The sequence below is a fragment of the Pteropus medius genome, unplaced genomic scaffold (genome assembly GCF_902729225.1).
Source record: "Pteropus medius unplaced genomic scaffold, Ma_sr-lr_union100, whole genome shotgun sequence".
Taxonomy (NCBI): domain Eukaryota; kingdom Metazoa; phylum Chordata; class Mammalia; order Chiroptera; family Pteropodidae; genus Pteropus; species Pteropus medius.
In genome coordinates, this window is record NW_024356249.1 from 19,272,468 (window position 1) to 19,286,678 (window position 14,211).

The window sequence follows — 14,211 nt, forward strand, 5'->3', positions numbered from 1 at the left end:
GGCACCCTTTGGTTTCCCATTTATCTGAGCTCTTATTGCCCTTACTGTTTCCATGAAACAAGGTAAGGATAGGTGAGAGTTCACAAACCCCGTGGGACTTGAACTAAGATCCAGAATTCGAAGAGGAGAAAGGAACATTTTTTTATTGTAAGGATCAGAGACCTACTTAACTAGGTCAAAATAAGGAGAATGTATTGTAAACCTACATAGTCCAGGAAATGGGCCTCATGGGGTATGAGCTAGAACCTGTCAGAAGCCTGGTCAGCTCTCTCTTCAACTCTCAGGGCCATATAGGATCCCTTTGTCCCTTTTCTAGGAATAGTTGCTTTCTCATTCTTCTCATTTTCTTCTGCCAAATTTCTCTGCTTTATCATTTCTGCTTTCTTTCAGCTCAACTACCCCCCAAATAACCAAATTAGACTTACAGGGTCTTAATTCCAAACTTCCAGAGATTTGGTCATCTCATCTTGTGCTGCATGTCCGGTCCTCCATTTAATCAGTGTGGTTGTCAGGAGCAGGGATTTGGTACAAACAGCTGCCTAAGTCCACTCCGATGGCAGCCTGTAGAAAGAGAAGTTTCAGGGAAGGTGGAAACGAGTAGGTAGGCCATCCAAAAGATATCCACTACCTACAGAGTTGTATTAGTCCCCTCAGGCAAATTCTTTAAGTGCAAGGAATAGATTATGCGTTGTTTCCTTCCATCGCTGTGTTTATCACAGAGCTGTTCATCTACCACGGTGACTCACAACCCTGGCTGCACACTAGAACCACCTGGGAAACTTTTAGAGACATTTCAGTGGCCGCACCTCTCCCTGGCCACCACCAGAGATTTCTGATTTCATTGGTTGGGGGTATGACCCAGACACCAGGCATCACGGGCTGCTGTGCTTTCTCGATGCCAGACTTATTCTTCCTGAGGTCAGGGCCACAGAAAACGTTAATCTTATAGGTGGAAAAGTTATTAACCTCATAACTGAAAACATGGTGGAAATTCAAAAGCTGTTAAATAGCTTAAAATTCTTGCTTGGCCTTAGTCATAAAGGAACTGAAGATTATACTCATGTTGTCTTAGGTGGGGTGAATACTAGTAATATCGGTAACTTTAGAAAGAGACATTAAAATTTTTTATTTTACATTTTTAATTTTTCCCCATTCCTGCAACTGATTTCATTAAATATGGGAGTCAATGCTTTTTTCTGCAATATTTTTGATCCCATAATTAATATATCTTCAAAATGCAGCCCTATTCTTAGATACTTTGAAAACAAGGTCTCGAATAACAAGGAAAATTAAAAATTGAATAGTAAATTCTGAATCAATGACAATTCAGAGTGCCACTTGGATAATTGTTTCAGTTTTTTCATTGGTAACTCTGAAATCAGCATTCAATTACAAGGTTAATAACTTGGCCTGAGTCAAGTTTGCCTCCAGAACAGCAAGGAGGAGCTGACTTATGGCAGGCAGTATGAAGAGATGCTCTTTCAGAGTACTCTTTGTAGCATCCTTGTAGTTGCCAAGGTTTGCCGTAGGGTTTAGAACCACCAGTTGTGATGACTATTTGGACAATTTCTTGGGAGTAGCTTCTGGAGTTCTTCAATATGACAGTGAAACCAAGGGGTTATTTCAAACGTTCAAGTAAATTCGCTCAATTATTGATTCTTAAGGGAAAGACAATGTCTTTCCTGACAGTGCCTCCGAGACTACCTTCAGACATTTGCTAACAACATCCGAAAGTCAAGCCACTCTAATCTTGTGAACACACTAGGCATTGATTTTTGTATAGAACGTGAAGAGATTCTTGTGCTTTCACATTTCCTACCCTAATTGCCTTCTCTGAGAAGAAACTATTCTTCCCAGTTAACCTAGGAAGGCCTAGTAATGTTGACCTGTTTGGCGAAGGGTCTAGAGAAGTAATATTGTAGAAGACATCTTTACCAATTTTTGATCCAACATAACCAGACTCAATTTCCTTTTTGTTTTACAGCACAGACCAGTGTAGCACTGACACTTTATTATCCTAGAGCATCTTGTCTGGGCCCCTCTGGATGTGAGGATCCCTTCTTAAAACAGCCGTCATGTGTCCAATGGTGAGAATTAGGAATTGTGAAGCTAGTTCTTAAGCTTCCTCTAAGGGTGATGCAAATGGCTTACTCTTCTTCTAGCAAGATATCAGCTCTGCCTGACAAGGAGCAGAGATGCCACCCTTGCAGACTGCACAGTGGTTGGTGTATCCGTACCTACTGTGGAGTACACTTTCCTGCGCAGCAGACCCTAGTGACCATTTTGGCAAGATAGCCATGCTGGATCGACAGGCACAGCACTTAAAAAGCTGTGTCCTTACTATAAACTCTATAATCTTGTCTAGGAACTTTGAATGTGTCAGATTTAATCCCAAATCAAATGGCCCAAAGAGAACTCATTAAAGATTTCACTGTGAACTCCTTCTATAACACTATTCTGCTACACGTCATTAAAGTAGTCCCTTAAGTTATACAGTACATAGATGGTACAATTCAGCATTATATTTTGCTAGTTTAGTACTGAAAATATAAATTACAAAAATTTGACCATCACTGATGAGATGTATACATCTATTATCCAATGAAACTGTCACGTATGCTTGTGAAGCAGAATCATAATTGTTGAATGTAAGATCTATTGTGGGCTTCCCCAACTTTCAGGAGAATAATATGGCTTTTCTTTTAAGAATTTTTGAATTTACTGCCTCAAGATATGAATTCTTGTCATCATGTGATTCCCAGGGAGCAAACTTCTGAGCAGAAAACTTTCAGCGTGGCCCCTGAACAGCATTTTAAATTCAGGGCATTAAGGTGGAGGTTTTACTCAGTATTTTTTTTTTCCCCCAGAATTTCTTGTTGTCCAGCTTAATTTTGAAAAAGAGCTTCTCATTATTTTCTTTTTCCTTTCCTTCCTCTGTCCCTCCCATCTTCTCTTTCTTCCTTCTCTCCCTCCCTTATTCTTTTTTCTTTCAACAACATTTTTTTAGTTATATACTTTACAATGAGCTGCTACTAAAGATACAAGTATAGTCAAGTGTCACTTAACAATGGGGATACATTTTAAAAAATGCATTGTTAGGCAATTTCATCATTGTGTGAACATCATAGTGTACTCACACAAACCTAGATGGTATAGCCTACTACACACATAGGCTATAGGTATAGCCTATTGCTCCTAGGCTAAAAATTTGTAAGTACATTACTGTTCTGAATACTGTAGGCAATTGTAACTCAACGGTATTTGTGTATCTAAACATATCTAAACAGTAAATATACATAAACCAGTGTCATAGTCATTTATTATCATTATCAAATATTATGTAATGTACACAATTCTATGTGCTATACTTTTATACAACTGGTAGGTTTGTTTACACCAGCAGCATCACAAACATGTTAGCACTGCACTACGACATTACCAACGGTAGCTGTCACTAGGTGATAGGACTTTTTCAGCTTCATTTTAATCTTATGTGACCACTATGATATACGTGGTTCATGACTAACTGAAAAGTCTTTATGACTATATTATTATTTTTAATTTAATTAATTAATTAATTAATTTTAATTTATTTTTGTGGTGAATTTGGTTAACGAAATCCAGTAAGTTTCAGGTGTACAATTTAACAGTAAGGCATATATATATATATATATGCCTTATATATATATATATATATATATATTACATATATATACATATATATACGTGTGTGTGTGTGTGTGTGTGTGTGTATATATATATATACCATTGTGTGTTCACCTCCCATAGATATATTTCTGTCACCAAATATTAGATCCCTTTTATCTTATCTACCTCCCTCCTTCCTAAACCCTACCCTTTAGTAACCACTAATCTATTGTCCATGTCCATGAGTCTCTGTTCATACTGTTCGTTTGTTGCTTTTAGGTTTATATCCCACGTATAAGTGATATCATGTGATTTCCAACTTTTTCTGTCTGATTTATTTCACTTAGCATAATTATCTCGAGGTCCATCCATGTTGTCCCAAATGGCAGTATTTCATCTCTTCTTATGGCTGAGTAATATCCATTGTATATATGTACCACAGCTTCTTTATCCAGTCATCTATTGTAGGACACTTTGGTTGCTTCCATGTCCTGGCCACCGTGAATAATGCTGCTGTGAACATTGGTGCGCAAATATCTTTTCAGATATGAGTTTTCAAGTATTTGGGGTAAAACCCAGTAGAGAGATTGCTGGATTATAAGATAGATCAATTCTTAGTTTTTTGAGGAACCCTCATACCGTTTTCCATAGTGGCTGTACCAATTTGCAGTCCCACCAGCAGTGTATGAGAGTTCCTTTTTCTCCGCATCCTCTCCAGCATTTGTTATTACTTGTCCTGTTGATAACAGCTATTTTAACAGGTGTGAGATGGTATCTCATTGTGGTTTTGATTTGCATTTCCCTAATAGTTAGCGATGTTGAGCACCTTTTCATATATTTGTTGGCCATTTGTATGTCTTCTTGGGAGAAGGGTCTGTTCAGGTTCTCTGCCAATTTTTTAATTGGATTCTTTTTTTTTTATTATTGAGTTGTATGAGTTCTTTGTATATTTTGGATATTAGGCCCTTATCGGAGGCATAGCTTGCAAATATATTTTCCCATTCAGATGGTTGTGTCTTTACCTTGTTGACGATGTCTTTTGCTGAGCAGGAGCTTTTTAGTTTGATGTAGTCCCATTCATTTATTTTGCTTTTACTTCCCTTACCTTTGAGGTCAAATTCATAAAATCTTCATTAAGTCCAAGGTCCTTGAGTTTCATTCCTATGTTTTCTTCTATGCATTTTATTGTTTCAGGTCTTAATCCATTTTGAGTTAATTTTGGTGTGTGTTTATAGAAAACAGTCTAATTTCATTCTTCTGCAGGTGGCCTTTCAGTTTTCCCGGCATCATTTATTGAAGAGGCTTTCCTTTCTCCACTGTGTGTTTTTGGCTTTTTAGTCAAAAATTATTTGCTCATATAAACATGGATTTACTTCTGGACTCTCAATTTTGTTCCGCTGGTCTACATTTTTTTCTTGCCAACACCATGGCATTTTGATTATTGTAGCTTTGTAGTATAATTTGAAGTCAGACAGAGTGATACCTGCAGCCTCATTCTTTTTTCTCAGGATGGCTTTGGCAATTTGGGGTCTTTTGTGCTTCCATGCAAATCTGATGATTTTTTTGTTCAATTTCTTTTAAAAATGCTGATGAGATTTTGATGGGGATTGCATTAAATCTGTACCATGCTTCAGGTAATAAGATCATTATAACTATGTTGATTCTTTCAATCCAAGAACATGGAATATCTTTCCATTTCTTTGTATCTCCTTCTATTTCTTTTAATAGAATCTTATAGTTTTCATTATATAGGTCCTTCACATGTTTTGTTAGATTTATTCCTAGGTATTTTATTCTTTTTGTTGCAATTGCAAAAGAAATTATTTTTTCCACTTCTTTTTTTGATACTTCATTATTAGAGTATAGCACGCTATGAATTTTTGAACATTGATTTTGTGTCTAGAAACTTTACTGTATTTGCTTATTGTTTCTAGTAGTGTTTTTGTGGAGTCTTTAGAGTTTTCTATATAGAGAATCATGTCATCTACAAATAGTGACAGTTTGACTTCTTCATTTCTCTTAGAAGGATGCTTTTTATATCTTACTCTTGCCTTATTGCACTTGCTAGGACCTCCAACGTTATATTGAATAGCAGTGGTAATATTGGACAGCCTTGCCTTGTTCCTGATCTTAGAGGGAAGGTTTTTAGTTTTCCACCATTAAGGATAATGTTGGCTGAGAGTTTGTCATATATGGCTTTTATTACGTTAAGGTACTTTCCTTCTATACCAATTTTGTTAAATGTTTTGATCATAAATGAATGCTGTATCTTGTCGAAGGCTTTTTCTTCATCTCTTTATGATTATATTAATATATAATCCTGACCCTCGGAAAGCTTTCTTCTTGGGAGAATGGAGAAGTAAACAAGAAAAGCACACTATCTGGTAAGAACTCTATCCAAGGTGTTATGGGAAAATGCAGTTGAACACCTAAGCCATCCTAGATGGAGTGTGGCAGTCTGGGATGAGAAGATATAGTGTTAGGAAAGGTGTCCTGGGGGAGGCAACTTTGAGTCTCTTTGGACAAGTGGAAGATATACTGTTTCAAGATTGGGTGGAGAAAAGGGGAAGACAAACAATGGGTATAAAGGCAAGAGAGTGTGGGGGCAATGAAGAAGTGGCTAATAGTTCTGTGTTACAGGAATGTATGGTACATGGGGTAGAGGGGTGGAGGACAAAAAGTGACTCTGGTGAGGCTGGCAGAGACTAAATCAGAAATAGCATTACATTTTTGTTAAAAATTTGGAATTTTCTTAAAGTGTGGACACATTAAAGAATTTTAATGATCAGATATTCCTGTTACCCAGGTCATTCTGGTGATATATATTTTCATAGTCCAAGTGAGAAACGATGAGGGTTTGATCCAAGTTAATCACAGTGCAGTGAAGAAGAAGGGATAGATTGAGAGAATTTGAAAAGGAACAGTTGACAGGACTTGTGCTTAAATAGATTTGGTGAGAAAGAAAACACATCCAAAGTCACTGGAGATCCAACCAGAGGAATTCAAACTGAACAACTTTAAATAATATGACTATTGAACTCATAACCCCATTATACACATATCATGTGCCCTCTATTAGAAATATCACAATATATCTGTCTAACATAGAGCTAGGAAAAAGGTAACTTTTATATACTTTTTCTTCTATAAGTAATTTGTCCTTTTTCAAACTGTATCACAAACTATGCCTTTTAACAATTATTTCTATAACAAAGACACTTGCCTAATAAGTCATGGCAGCCAGCATAATTTGACCTACTCGCAGAACTTCCTCTTTTATTTTCTGATCAATTAAACTAATTAAAATAAAAACTAAAATATTATTTCAATTTCTAAATTGCTGTTATCTTTAGTTATTTATTTTCTTCCTATTCTGTAAGAGTAGATGTTTACATGTGGTGGGGAAGGAAGGCAAGAAAAATGGTGATTGGTCACAGGACTGTCTGGGGAGAAGCTAAGTCAATTGCAAGTCTTCTCTTGTTTAGAGTGAATGGTGGAAGTGACTTATCCCCACCTTCCCATCTTCAAAAGGAAAAAAAAGAAATCCAAGTTGTAGCTGTCTAGAGAAATGAAACAATGAACCTGAGGAGGACTATGGCTTCTCACTCATTTATTGAAGAGTCAGAATTTGCACAACTTCAGTGTAGCCCTGAGCATGGGTGTAAGAGAGGAGAGGCTGCCACACAGCAGAATGGCTGCTGGGAAGCTTAGAAGCTAAGTCTAGGCCCTTGTTCTAAAATTTGCTGCCTTAAATCTAATGTATCTTACATATAACTCTTAGCCAGCTCAGTTATCTGTTTTCTAAGCCCAAAAAAGATTAGAAGCAAATCTGGAGGCAAGAATTTTGGCAGCAGCAGACAGATTTGAGAACTGACAACTTGATAGTGAGGGAAAGGCCTAAAAATGGAAAGTAAGTACAGAATTGTGCTCTGCGTTATAGCATAGCACAAGAGAAGATAGATAAAATTATGGACCACTGTTATCAAGGAAGGTTAAATTATAACGCGTTTTTATTTGAAGCATAGGAAGATCACCATCAAAATTTATTAAAATAAACAGAACTTAGAAATTTGAAGGTTTTTATTACTTAAATAATTAGTAACATAATACATATTTCCTTCTTCTATGGTTTCTGCCATTAAACCTTGCAGAAACCGTGGAAATGAGTGTCTCTCTTTCATGAGCACTCTCAGAACTGCCCTTCTCGCTTTCTAATTACCTCCTTACTTCTGCTCTCATCTGAAACCCGCACCTTGTTTTCCTGCCATTTGTACACATCAATACTCTGTACCCTTTCTTTGCTTCTGTGTTGGTAGTTGAGAACCTAATTGCTATGGTTTAAATGTTTGTATCCCCCCTAAATTCACACATTGGAATCTTAACCCCCAAAGATGATGGTAGTGAATGTGGGGCCTTTGGGAAGTGCTTAAATCATGAAGGTTGGGCCCTCATAAATGAGATTAGTGCCTTATCAAAAAGAAGCTCCAGAGACATCTCTAGCCTCTTTCACTATGTGAGGACACAATGAGAATTCTGCAACCCTGAAGAGGGCCCTCACCTGACTATACTGGCACCATTATCTTGGACTTCCAGCTTCCAGAATGGTAAGAAATAAATTTCTGTAGTTTATAAGCTACCTAGTCTGTGGTATTTTGCTGTAGTATTCTAACTGGACTAAGACACTACTCAGTTTCCAAATGGTTCAAAATGGTAAAAGAATTCATAATTGTTCTTCCTTTTATAACTAGTTTTCAATCTTTTAAAATATTTAATCAGTACAGAATGAATAGTTGCCACAAAGGCCAAAAAATGAAGAACAAACAAAAAAATACTCAAACATTTACAACTTTTGCATAGAATATTAAAATACTTATAGAAAATCAAGAATCCTAAATTTAAAATATTATAATAATTATCAATAACTTGGTAAAACTAACTGCTTGAATGGATAACACTTCATTCTAATTAAAAAGAATGAATTCTTTATTTAAAAACACCCTCCCCCAAATTCTCATAAATCACTCCACTTTTGTAGCAGACATTTTAACTATAGATTTTGTGGTTGGATTTTAAATTAAAGTTAATATACCAGTTTACTCAGAAATCATAATTCTATAGAAACTAAAGACTCAAAGTTGTACATATATTTTCAGAAATTATTTAATTATTATGGAATGAATGTTTGTATGTGTGACCCTTGTGTTGAAAATGCCTGGAGCAGAAGGGATTGTGATTAATTTATATGGGTATCATGCTTTATTGGTGTGAGTTCTCATTTAAAAGTCTGGGAAAAATCTCTTCACTGGTCAGTCAGTCCAGGAAGTTGTCATCAGTTTCCATATTTGGAGGCTTAACCACTGTGTCACTATATCAGAAAGAAGCTATGTCAGAGAAAAGAAAGCTAACAAGTACATACTACAGTTAGTTACTGGTTATTCCCAAGTGACATGCTCAATGCCTTCTTCCGTAAGCTCTGTCCAAGAGGTTTCCTAACCCTAATCTAGGGTTTTTGACTTCAGCACTATTAATATTTTGGCCTGAAAATCTCTTTGTATTTTAGGGGCTATCTTATGCATTCTAGGATGTGTAGTGATATCCCTGGCCTCTACACATAGTTGCCACCAACATCTTCAAACAAAAACCAAAAATGTCTTCGACATTGACAAATATCTTGTGTGTGTGTGTGTGTGTGTGTGTGTCGGGGAGACATAGAGAGGTAAAGGGGAGGCAAATTAACCCCAGTTTAAAGTTATTGCCCTAATAATAACCCCAACCCATTGAATTAACACGCTATTATTGGTCTTGAAACATAATATTCCAGAAATTTTCTGCTGTCGATTGAGATAGAAAAAAAAAAAAGATACTTATTGCCTAAGCTGTTCTATATGATTGTAACTCCTTTAACTGTAAGATACCCTGGTTGCACCAGACCCAAAGTAAACAGGTGAGCATTTTATGTCTTTTCATAGAATGGCACACTTCTCTTGTCTCATTTTCTTTTCTTCTCTTTAGATAAGTCTTTTTGCAACTGATCTTACACCTAGTTAGGCTTACCTATAAAGGGTGAACATGCATCCTGGTTTAGCCAGACCAGTCCTGGAGCATTCCTGTTAGCCAGACATCATTATTAATAGAACCTGCTGTCAATCTCAAAGTGTCCTGTTTTGGATGATAAATCATAGTCATCCTTTTATGTCACTCTGGAGGGAAAAAAAAAAGATAATACGTTTAATTTTAACAGAAAGAGAGTGGGATAAAATGTTTAAAATGGAATCTATGAGAAAGTACATTTACCTCTCTTCTCCCCTGTTTCCCGTTCCATTAACCAGAAGAGAAAATCATTTGAGAAGGAAGGGTGCTTATGAACAGACTCGGAAGCTTGAACACATTCCAAAGCAGAAGCAGCTAAATACTTTCTGTTAGATAAACTGGAATGAAGCTGGCAGCAGCCCACAAATTGGAAAGAGAAGGTGGCCTTGGGCTGTTTCCCTTCTGACAATTCTCTTTGGAGCTTCCATCATCTCTCAGCAGCTGTTTTACCCGACAGAATTAGGAAGAGAGTAATTAATTGAAGGACTATCCATGGAACAGCTAATTGAGTGCAAGTCTTACCAGATGTGAGATGAATTGAAGCTTTTAACCCACCTTCTTCAGACTTTATCTAAATTTGAGAACTGATCTTCAAAGAAACGAAATAATCTGTCTTACAACTTCTAATATGGGTTTTGGCACTACAGGACAAAAATGTGGAGTTATAGAGAAAACAACTTGCATCACATTCTCCCTCATTCCTTCATAAAATGAAGACTAATATACACCATGGAGAAACAGAATTCCTGAATAAATACATACCAGCTACATAGATTTATCAAGTTAGTCTTTTATTGGCCAATATGAATGGCCAACAGACCAATGCTCATTAAGGAAAATCAATAATGCAAAAAAAAAGGATAATCAAAGAACAAACAGAATAAATGATTTCAAAGGAAACAGAAAACGTAAATAAAAAAATTAATTAGTATCTACAGAAAAATATGACTAAAAGTTGCAACCATAAAATAATCTTAGGCTGCTAGAGAAGATGAGCACTTAGGGAACAAACAAGAGTTCTTGGAAATTTTAAAAAGTTGCTGAAATTTAAAAAGTAAAAGGAAATAGTAGAAGATAAAGTCAATTAAATATCTCAGAATATAGAGCAAAAAAGATATATAAGTTAAATAATGAGAATCAGTTTAGGATAGTGAGCACCTATTAGAAGCTCTAGAGTGAATAGAGAAAATGGAAGAAAAAAATGATCAAAGATATATTATAAGAAAATTATCTAGAGTTGAATAAAGACACAAGTCTGAATGGACCAAAATTTTGTCACCTTGAAGCTGCTTTTTGGGATATTGTTTTTAAACTGTTCATTAAGAAACGAAAGACTCAGAAAGAACCTTCAACCCTCCCTTATTTCCTTCCCAAGATATTCGGACAGAAAAACCCGCCTTAGAAAGTGAACCTTGTCTTAAACACCTTAAGAATCTTCACCCTAGGATTAGTTAGGAAGATTCCAAGACTATTAGCTAGATACCTTCTGTGTCCATTGTTTCTGAGTTGCCTAGCAAGAAGTTTTTTTTTTTTTATTATTAAGTTTATTGCGATAACATTGGTTAATACAATCATATAATATTCAGGTATACATTATAATTTGACATCTATATATTCTATTGTGTGATTACCACCTAAAGTCCAGTTTCCTTCAGCTACCATATATTTGATCCCCTTTACCCACTTCACCTTCCCCCTGCCCCCTATAATTGACCCTCTTTACCTTGTTGACCTCTTGACTCCTCTCCCACCCCCTACCCTCTGGTAACCACTAGTCCATTGTCCATGTCCCTGAGTCTCTGTTTGTCCTGTTCATTTGTTGCTTTTAGGTTTATATCCCACATATAAATGATATCATGTGATTTTCTACTTTTTCAGTCTGCCTTATTTCGCTTAGCATGATTATCTCGAGGTCCATCCATGTACCAAATAGCAGTATTTCATCTCTTCTTATGGCTGAGTAATATTCCATTTTATTTATATATATATATAATGGAATATTATTTATATATATATATATATATATACCACAACTTCTTTATCCAGTCATCTACCATAGGACACTTTGGTTGCTTCCATGTCCTGGTCACCGTGAATAATGCTGCTATGAACATCGGTGTGTAAATATCTTTTTGGATATGGGTTTTCAAATCTTTGGGGTAAAACCCAGTAGTGGTGATTGCTGGATCATATGTTAGATCAATTTTTAGTTTTTTGAGGAACCTCCATACTGTTTTCCATAGTGGCTGTACCAATTTGCAGTCCCACCAGCAGTGTATGAGGGTTCGTTTTTCTCTGCATCTCCAACATTTGTCATTACTTGTCCTGTTGATTATAGCTATTCTAACAGGTGTGAGATGATATCTCATTGTGGTTTTGATTTGCATTTCCCTAATAGTTAGCGATGTTGAGCACCTTTTCATATATTTGTTGGCCATTTGTATGTCCTCTAGGGCTAAGTGTCTGTTCAAGTCCTCTGTCCATTTTGTGAATGGATTATTTGATTTTTGTTGTTATTGAGTTCTTTGTATATTTTGGATATTAGGCCCTTATCGGAGGTGTTGCTTACAAATATATTTTCCCATTCAGATGGTTGTGTCTTTACCTTGTCGACGATTTCGTTTGCTGAGCAGAAGCTATTTAGTTTGATGTAGTCCCATTCATTTATTTTTGCTTTTACTTCCCTTGCCTTTGAGGTCAAATTGATAAAAACCTCATTAAATCCAAGGTCCTTGAGTTTCATTCCTATGTTTTCTTCTCTGCATTTTACTGTTTCAGGTCTTATATTCAGATCCTTAATCCATTTTGAGTTAATTTTGATGTATGTTGATAGACAACAGTCTAAATTCATTCTTTTGCAGGTGACCTTCCAATTTTGCCAGCACCATTTATAAAAGAGGCTTTCCTTTCTCTACTGTATGTTTTTGGCTTTTTTGTCAAAAATTATTTGCCCATATAAGTATGAGTTTACTTCTGGGCTCTTGATTCTGTTCCACTGGTTCGTGTGTCTATTTTGCTGCTAATACCATACTGTTTTGATTATTGTCACTTTATACTATAATTTGAAGTCAGGCAGAGTGATACCTCCAGCCTCGTTCTTTTTTCTCAGGATGGCTTTGGCAATTCGGGGTCTTGTGTGCTTCCATGCAAATCTGATGACTTTTTGTTCAATTTCTTTAAAAAATGCTGATGAGATTTTGATGGGGATTGCATTAAATCTGTACCATGCTTCAGGTAATAAGATCATTATAACTATAATGATTCTTCCAATCCAAGAACACAAAATATCTTTCCATTTCTTTGTATCTTCTTTGATTTCTTTTAATAGGGTCTTGTGGTTTTCATAATATAGATCCTTCACATGTTTTTTGTTAAATTTATTCCAAGGTATTTTATTCTTTTTGTTGCAATTGCAAAAGGAATTATTTTTTCCACTTCTTTTTCTGATACTTCATTATTAGAGTTTAGGAACACTATGGAGTTTTGAACGTTGATTTTGTATCCAGAGACTTTACTGTATTTGCTTATTGTTTCTTGTGGAGTCTTTAGGGTTTTCTATATAGAGAATCATGTCATCCGCAAATAGTGACAGTTTGACTTCTTCGTTTCCTTTTTGGACGCCTTTCATATCTTTCTCTTACCTGATTGCACTCTCTAGGACCTCCAATGTTATATTGAATTTTAGTGGCGATACTGGACAGCCTGGCCTTGTTCCTGATCTTAGGGGGAAGGTTTTTAGTTTTCACCATTAAGTATAATGTTGGCTGAGGGTTTGTCACAGATGGCCTTTATTATGTTAAGGTAATTTTCTTCTACACCGATTTTGTTAAGTGTTTTGATCATAATGGTGTATCTTGTCGAAGGCTTTTTCTGCATCTATTGATATAATTATATGATTCTTATTTTTTAATTTGTTTATATGGTGTACTGCATTAATTGATTTGCGTATGTAGAACCATCCCTGTGCCTCTGCGATGAAGCCCACTTGATCATGGTGTATAATCTTGTTAATATGTTGCTGTATTCAGTTCACTAGTATCTTATTTAGGACTTTTGCATCTGTGTTCATGAGAGATATTGATCTGTAGTTTTATTTTTTTGTGTTATCTTTACCAGGTTTTGGTATCAGAATAATAATGGCCTCATAAAATGTGTTGAGAAGTATTGCCTCCTCTTTGATTTTTTGAAAGGGTTTGAGAAGAATAGATATTAAATCTTCTTTGAATGTTTGGTAGAATTCACTGGTGAATCCATCTGGTCCTAGACTTTTACTTTTTGGTAGGTTTTTGATGATTGTTTCAATTTCTATGCTTCTGATCGGTCTATTTAGATTTTCTAGTTCTTCTTGATTCAGTCTAGGAAGATTGTATCTTTCTAAATACTGGTCCATTTCTTCTAGGTTTTTAAATTTGGTGTTATATACTTTTTCACAGTATTCTTGTATGATTCTTTGTATTTCTGCGATATCACTCG

At 35.8% G+C, this 14,211-nt stretch overlaps 1 long non-coding RNA gene across 2 annotated transcripts in view; it reads right to left on the bottom strand.

Annotated features, from left to right (window-relative positions):
• The window catches only part of LOC120601230 (uncharacterized), a 49,666-nt gene extending 39,529 nt beyond the window's left edge, over positions 1-10,137 (bottom strand). The window contains exons 1-3 of one of the 2 annotated variants that reach the window (XR_005652403.1): positions 9,943-10,137; positions 9,703-9,848; positions 426-561 (exon numbers count right to left, since the gene is read on the bottom strand). This is a non-coding gene — a long non-coding RNA (uncharacterized LOC120601230). The remainder of the gene's footprint in view (positions 1-425; positions 562-9,702; positions 9,849-9,942) is intronic. The other variant, XR_005652402.1, reaches the window with a different exon arrangement.
• Positions 10,138-14,211: the final 4,074 nt, after the last annotated feature.